This window comes from Lissotriton vulgaris, chromosome 1_1 (genome assembly GCF_964263255.1).
Source record: "Lissotriton vulgaris chromosome 1_1, aLisVul1.2, whole genome shotgun sequence".
Lineage (NCBI taxonomy): Eukaryota > Metazoa > Chordata > Amphibia > Caudata > Salamandridae > Lissotriton > Lissotriton vulgaris.
The window spans coordinates 2,017,296,724-2,017,305,535 of record NC_141685.1 but is presented as its reverse complement, the minus strand read 5'-3'; positions in this window follow the sequence as shown (position 1 = coordinate 2,017,305,535).

Genomic DNA, 8,812 nt, shown 5'->3' with positions numbered 1-8,812 from the left:
GTGTTAAAAATATCCAGGTAAAAATTATCGAGAAGGTAAGTGCCAATTAGTAAATACAGATTTACTATTCTTAACTCCACATCTACACGCCTTAAAGATATATATATATATATATCATCAAGGTACATATACTTGATCACAGCAGTGACACAGTACAAACATCAGCTGTTGGTTACCTCCATATTGCCACTAGGGAGGAAACAGCCAATTAACAGTCCATCGTGGGGAAGATCAACTGTGTGGGGTAAGCAAAGGGGACATTCACCGACTGCAAGAAGTGCTGGCATGAATATTAGCACCCGAGGAAGGAGAAACTGGCCATTGACCCGAAGGCAGCAATGTAGACTGGAGGAGGGAGCACAATACACCAGGAGGAGCTGGATGCCATGGAGGAGCGGGTCCCAGCTGTCATCCTAGACAAGTTGGTAGCTGGATTCCCAGGATACTACAGTGCAGCACCTGAGGAACAATCACTGTTGCATGGCAAATATTAACAAGAGGCAACGTGGGCAGAAAGGGTCATTTTGTGCAGTGCACCCAGCTATGTCCCAGTGCACCACTGTACTGTGTGCAGTGCAAAGGGCAGGAAACTGGATCATGTCCTGTTAAAAAGCTCAGACATGTCAATCAAACTGCCCAGTTACATGTTGCAAGCTCTATCCAGCTCCATCATATTTATTCATTTTTTGTGTGTAGTGAATCACCAGTCCCAAGTCCACAGTTGTATAGTGGCATGTCTAATTGATTGCACTAATGATGGGCTCACATGCTACAATTTGACACAGGGCAGCACTGCACATTAATTTGCTGTGCTGTCCTGTGTCCAAACAAATGGGCTGGAATGCGCTGTATCTATGAGATATGACATGTCTGTCCTCTTACAGTGTTCTGGAACACAAATGGTTGCCTTGCACCAATGTAGGCACCCTTGCACTAAGGTACAAGCGTGTCTGTGTTGAAATCAGGTAGTATTTGGGCAGGAAGGGGCACCTTCAGTCACAAAAACAACTGTTACTCCACCCCTGGAGAGGTGTAGGCCTTTGATGCTTTCCCTGGTGTACATATCCTTGTAAATCTGGAAATGCATCAAAACCCATGGGTGTTGCATGGGAAATCCAACTGCAATGTCCATGGTACGCACCCCTGATGCAAAGCAAGATGATGCAGTGACTTGTTCTGCCTTCACTTACTCCATATCTACGAAATCATAAAAAGCCACCTATAGTGGCTTTTTTGTGCATCATAGATATGGGTCTGCACTGTGCGCCAACGGTGCATCATAAATATAGTGATGAACCGGTGGTGCAATTGGGCTTGTACATAAGGGCCTTGAACCATACACACCCTGATGTGGAAATGCAGACCAATTTGCACCATGAGTCCACTATGTGATATTTGGACCCATGCACACAAATCTGTAATGTAAAACAAACCAATGGCATGGGCTTGTCAGAGGAGAAGCAGCTCACCTGAGATGTGCATCATCTGTGGGGTATGTGAAGCATCAACACATAGGAACATGCCAAGAGCCATGTATACATATTCTGGCATGATAATCCCCATTACGTTACATATAGAGGGGTCCCAGTAACAACAAATTGGTTATACAAAACACAATTAGCAAAATTAAACAAAATAGAATTCATAAGTTTGAGAGATGTTATTTATTCACATCCTCAGTCATAGATCAGTTATGCATATATTAGTTCAACATTTTCAACTTTTTAAAAGAGAGGCGAATGTGAAGGGGTGGGGTAGGAGGAATTTTCTAACATTGCTGAACCGAGTAGAACTTGAATGAGCATGTGAATTGCCATTAGCATGTATATCTGTACGTTTGACAACACAAATCTCATCATTATGGTCGTTGTGTTTCTTTACCGTGAGAATCCATTTCTCTGATTGTTCTAAGGATTTTGCAATGGCAATTGCTTCAGATAATTTGGGATATTCAAGTTCCCAAAAGCGTTCCTGCGTTTTCTTATTTTTAACATGCACAATAATGTGACCCCTCAACATTTCATCACACATATTTCCCAAATTACAATGTAATGACAAAGATCTTAAAGCAGTAATGAAATCATCAAAAGATTCTGTGTAATTTTGTGCCCTCGTATAAAACTTATATCTGTTAAGAGCAATATTTGTGACAGGTTTAAATCTCTTTTCCAACCTAAGTAAAGCTTTTTTTATAAACGTCAGTGCCTTCACCTTCACCTTCGGAGAGCGGAACTTGTGGTAAAGCTCTAAACACTACCTGTCCCTCTGCCCCTAGACAATGTAAAAGAATACTCTTTTTTCTTTCTGCTCCCATGCTCTCACCGTTGATGGCCTTCATGTAATTTATAAAATCTTCCTTCCATCGTGTCCATGGGATGGGTGGATCTCCTCTGTTTTGCAGAAATTGTTATGGGGGATCAAACTGCATGGTGTAGGGTAATGTCTAAGGATATACTCTGTAAATTATAAACAAAACCCCCTTTTTTTATACACAAGCGAGATAAAAGAAGAAGAACACAAAAAATGTATAACTAAATACTTGAATGCCAGGGAATTGAGATCTGTGAATGACCACCACTTCAAAAGTTTTTTTTTTTTTTTAAGTTTGTGATGTTTAAAACTCTGTGCAGCCTTGAAGATGGATGTGTCATTCCATAATCCAGAAGGAAATACCATGGATTGTCTGTCTTGAGAAGTATTAAAGGACTAACTTTTTGAAATGTCAGGAACAAATGCAGAGCGTTTCCACAATTATGCTTGGTTGCTTCAAAACTCCGAATGAATCAGCAAAATCACTTTCCTACGCTCTGAGAAAGTGTTACCATGGTAACCTACAATAAAAAAATGGCCGTCACGGCTTGCGTGCTGCGTGCGTGCTGCCTACAACAAACGTAGTAGATTCCACAACGTGTGAGTGTTTTGTACTGCATCATACACTCGCTCGCATGCAGGGTCTTGCAGGTCTCGCTGCTTCCAACTCGCATGCCAGGTCTCGCTCCTCAGCTGGGATGACGTCTTGTTTACTTTCGCCGGTAAGAACTGCACGCTTGTCCTCAAATCATAACAGCCTCTGATGTAATAGAAAACTTGTCAAAGGTTTAAAAATTAGACTTTTTGGTCCAGTTAGAGTCCTTTCCTCCAGACTTCTCACAAAATGAAGGTGGCGCTTTTATATTCATAAATGAAAATATCTCAAGAGTTAAAAACAAAAAATGTTACCAAATGACGAACACTCCACACCTGTGCCGCTTGAAAGTTGGTAGGGTGTTCTGAATTTCTTGTTTTCTCCTCGTTGCCAAATTCTGTAAGAAACTGAGCTGGAACTTTTTAAATTGAAAAGTTTATTCCAATAAATGTGGCACAGCAACAAACTGCAGCTGCTAGGCAGGCAGGAACAGTACAATTGACCTCAGTGCCTAACAGCCAGCAAAATTCTATATGAAACTAAAACAAGTGATGAAAGATACACTAATCTTAAAGTGACAATAAAATGAAAAGAAGGATAATGGGAGTTGTAACAGTGGGCCCCCTGCAAAGTGCATGAAGGGGCCCCCTTCCGGACTTAACTCCGGAAATCTCAGGCCATGGTACTGTGCTGAGGGGGCCCCCTGAAGCTCGGGGGCCCCTGCACTGCAGGGGCTGTGGGGGCCTTTGTTACGCCCTGACTGCATGCCGAATTTGTATTTAGAAGAGTCACCTACAGTATGCCCCTCACAAATAGTAAGGGATAAGATTCCCAATTTAGGAGTCAGTAATCTTTACTGACTCCTAAAAATGGATTTGGACTTTTGAAAAAGCATTTTTGCGGTCGCGAACTCAGAGCTGAAGCATTTGTGACCACAAAAATACTTCATCAATCTGAACCTTAGCTTTGTAAAGCAACATTTTGTAAAACTTAGAGGCAAAAAAAAAGTCAAAACCTTCCTCTTTTGGATGAGTTTCTGGTATCTTCTGCCTTTACCCAGGACACTCTTTTGAGTAGCTGTGCGCGCTACAAGTTTATTTAACATAACATAACATAACATAACAATTAACATGTTCTCAAGGAATTATCACTGAGTTATCTGCACTTTATTGCAGCCAAAGTAGGGATAATTATATCACCCCATTCACAAGCTGGTGCTAACAGCCGATATCACCAGTTTACCTGCGATAGCAGACGCAAAAAACATCACCACAGATGAGCCTGGCAACTAACGTTAATGAGATGCAGAGTAGGCGTTCCCGTGTAAAAAGCCACAAAAACACCACTCCGCAACATTCTCAATGACCAGCCAGATCGGCGATAAAATCCCAAAACAGGTGATAAGGCGCGTTAGCAGCTGGGATTTAACACCTACTCCAACCTGGTGTAAAGTCGGACGACAACCTGCACCATACAAGGGAGCCCAGCCCAGAGCCACAGCACAAGAACAACAGATGCCATGTAGCTACTGATCATACAGCTCAGAGCCCCAAGAGGGCCACAACACCCACCGCCATTATCCCCAGGCCCGCCCCACCCCCGGAATCCCCACTGCCCCCATCAGACTACCACAGAGGCAGCACAGATAAAGACAGCGGACCTTCAGAAAAAACACCAGCCTCACAGACGTAACAACAGAGGATGTTATTGCCCGCTACAAGCTCAAAACGACAACCATCCTCCACATCCTGAACATCATAGCCCACAGGCTGACGGTACCAACACAGAGGACAACCAACATCCCTCTGCAGACTAAGCTGCTGGCTGTTCTTCTTCTGTTGGCCTCTAGTACCTTCCAACAAACAACTGCAAGAGTCGGAGGAGTCTCACAGCCAGCACTATCAAAATTCCTCAAAACTGTCTTGAATGCCATCATCAGCTTGATACCCCAGTACCTTCACTTCTCCCACACTTCGCAGGAACAGCTGGAGACCAAGAAAGACTTTTATGCCATAGCTGGCTCCCCGCACGTGTTGGGGGCAATTAACTGCACACATATTCCTACTTGTGCCCCCTGCCAACACTACACACAATTACTGCAACAGAAAGCACATGCATTCCATCAATGTGTAGGCAATAGTGGCCCACCGGGGACTTTTCAACAATGTCATTGCCAACTACCCAGGCAGTGTGCATGATTCCTACATCTTCCGAGAGTCCATCATCAATCGGCGCTTCCAGGATGGCACTTACGGAAATGCTCTGCTCATTGGTAAGTACCAAACAAACACACCACACACCTCAACTCCACAATCATACAACTCACAACTCTGGGAATGCACACATTGCAAACTCACATACAACATGCCTAACAACATGTCCCCCCACCAGACACTACAGTACAACTTAGTGTGGTATCTTGGGCTAGCCATGCACATCAACGGCATGGCACCTCAGACACACAATAGCAGAATGTGTGGAGAGATGGGAACCAGGCATGTGTGAAGGAGGAAAGTGACCCATGAATGAGAATATTATTCACCCTACCATGTAATGCCTCACAAGCGCAAATAAGGATGGAATTCGGTATGAACAATCAGCTATATGCCCGGCAAGGCCAAATATTAAAAGTTTGGAATAGAGTCAAAAATGATCAGGACAATCAATTGTCTATAGCTTTGTGGAGAGAGGTTAAAGACAACCAGAAACTGCAAGCGTGGAAATACCTAAACAATGCAAAAGAAGAATTTGGAATATCAGCAATCTGGGAAAACACAATAACGCAGGAAAGCTTAAAAAAAACAATCAATAAGCTGGTTACTCACCTATCGCTGCTAAAAGACAAAGCTCTATTAGTAAAACGTAAGCACTCATCGCCAATCATAAACGCCTATAAAAAAAAACAAGTCCAAGCTAACCTTCATACTGCATGGTCAGTCCAAAGTAAGCGAACATTTATAGGAGCACGCTTTGGTCTATGGCCAGGTTTGTGTCATCTTCCACCCTGGAAGTCAAACGAGGGCCATACGTTATGTAGACTTTGTAAGGGGGGAAAAGAAGACATTGTGCACTTGGTATGTCTGTGCCTGCCATAGACTCAGAAAGGAGACTAATCCTCAGGAGGTTGTTTAATGCACGAGATATAAGAACCTGTAGACAAGCAATAATGGCGTGCTTAAGCCCGAATGACCTACCAATGAATGTTGCTTTTGTAAAAATTTTAAATGTGATTGCCAAAGGTCTTAAGGAAAATTTTACCTAGTTTTTTTTTTTTTAATGACATTTACTATTTGCACGATGTTTTAAATGTGTATTGATGCTGATATTTTCTCTAAGGTCACATTTTTGTAAGATTTTAATTAATCAAACAAATAAACTGAAACTTGAAACCCATGAATGAGAACGTACACAATGCCAAGTGTGGCGTGGGTGTGCTGGCCAGACTGCAGTACGCATATCACAGACATATCCATGTCGTCATACAATGCTGGTGTTTGGGGTGTAGTGGACAGTGGACGCAACCATGTCACCCCAGCCAGTGGGGAAGATCGCGGAAATGTAGCTTGTTACGTCCCCCCCTGTAAGCATGAGCGTAGTGCGCAGGCCCGGCGTATGTCAGGCCAGCGTAGGGGTGTGAAAAAAAGCACGTAGCTCTGGGTGTGGTTCTCTTCTGGAATGCCCAACATGTCTTCTAGGGCTGTGCCTCTCACCCCGCCATGAGCACAACGCTATCCCCGTGAGCGCTGTTGCCTGCGATTCTGTGCGCCTGCTGCACCCCGGGCCGCTGGTCCCCAAACCCGTCTTGCCTGCCCCTGTGCACCCAGGCCTCACAGCTCACCTGCCGACACCTGCGTGTGTCAAAGAGGGCACACCTTGTACCGGTGAGAGCCTGAGGCCCGCGACCTTGGTAACCTCCTCAGACCATCACGGCCTTCGCAACACAAGCCCACACTACTCCTTTCCCATTGATGTACTCCATTGTCTCACTGGCACAGGAAGTTAACCAGACCTCAAAAGGAGGGCTGAGGAAATGCCTAGAGGAAGTCAAGGACTGGATGTCCTCCTCCTCATTAAAAATGAATGGAGACAAGACAGAGCTTATGCTCCTGGGCCCTGCCAACCCTAACTCCCTCAGCACTCTATGGCCACCCTGCCTGGGCATCCCTCCGGCCCCAAAGGACAGCATCAAGAGCCTTGGGGTGTGGCTAGACAGATCTCTGTCCTTCGGCACCCAATCCACCAAACTGGCAGCCACCTGCTTCGGCCTCCTCAGAGTGCTAAGGAAGGTACTCCATCTTCTCCCGATGGAGGCAAAACAAGTAGCCATTCAGGGCCTTATCCAGTCACGACTGGATTATAACAACGCCCTCTACCTCGCCGCCCCTGAGTACACGATACGGAGATTACAGACGGTGCAGAACTGTGCCGCGCGCATTTTGCTTCAGATCCCTCGACGTCAATCAGTCAAAAATGGACTGAAAAAACTGCATTGGCTACCCATTCCCCAAAGAATACAATTCAAAGCCTTATGCATTGCGCACCAGGCGTTCTGGAAAACGGGTCCTCTCATCACTCGCAACCTAGTGTCACACTACCTCCCCACTAGGAATCTGCGATCCAACCAGACCTTCACGGCCACAATTCCCAAAATAAAAAAGTCCAGAACTGGCGGTAGGACTTTCACTTACAACGCTTCCAAGCTATGGAACACCCTACCCCTCCACCTAAGGAAAAATTCCAATCTCACCTCATTCAGGAAACTGCTAAAAACATTCCTCTTCACTACTGCCCAATAACACCGGGCTACCTCCCCTTGTTCTGTTGGTTTCTTAGCGCTTGGACGCCCCCGGGCAGCAATCGCGCTCTACAAATCGACATACAAATACAAATACAAATACATTGCTGTCTCCAGACTATATTACTGTCCAGTAGGTTACACATTTGAAACTGAGTCTTGATTTCTCAATTGTAGAGTTTATATCATTTCACGCAAGGAGAGGTGTAAGAGGAAGATGTGTTTCAGTCCGTAGGAAAAAAGGATCATCGTTATGAAGGGGTTGAACACTACCAACAACTGCTCTGGTGTCACTAACTCTGTGCATCGCAAGCCAAAGATACATGGCTGTGTGCTCCTATGTCCGCTGCCTACGGCCTACACTGTGGTTGAGTAGGTCACACATTTGGAACTGAGTCTTGATTTATTTATGAAAGAGTTTATTTCATTGTACAGTACTCATTGCAGACTGCGTACCCTTTCAGCTCCGATGCCACTAAGTCTGTTCCCCGACATTCATGGACACTCACTGGTTGAACTTTGGTGGCGTCTGAGTAGATGGCCTGGGGGTTGTCCTCATCATCATGTAGCTGATACTGACTTGGTGGTAAAAAATGAGTCTATAGCATTCATCTCCTCCATTTTGCCTGTTTCTGCTTGGTGCTGCCCTCTGCATCATGCCCTGGAAGAACACCTTCCACCTTCCCCCACAACCCTCCGTGACATTCACCTTGGACATTGACGAGGACCTGCTCAACTTGCGTGGCCCTACCTCAGTGCACCGTAAGTCACCGTCCGTGGCAGTGTGATTGTGCCGGCTGCAGTGCATCCAGGGCCACTAACTCTGTGCAGCTCAAGTAATAGAACTTTGAACTTCTTATTGTCTGATCACTGTTATGTTGTGTTAACAATGATTTGTAGAGTGCTGATTCATCTGTTGGTTTCTTGGTGCTAAAGAGGCTAGGGGATAGCCAGCCCGAGGAAGATCATTTATAAGCAAGTGTGAATAACTATGTCTTGAGAGACTTCCTGAAATTGAGCAGGTTCATGCTAAGTCTAATTTCCAAGGGGATGGAATTCCATAGTCGAGGGGCAGGGTCGCGAACCTGCATCCCCCTTGACGTTTCAGCGTA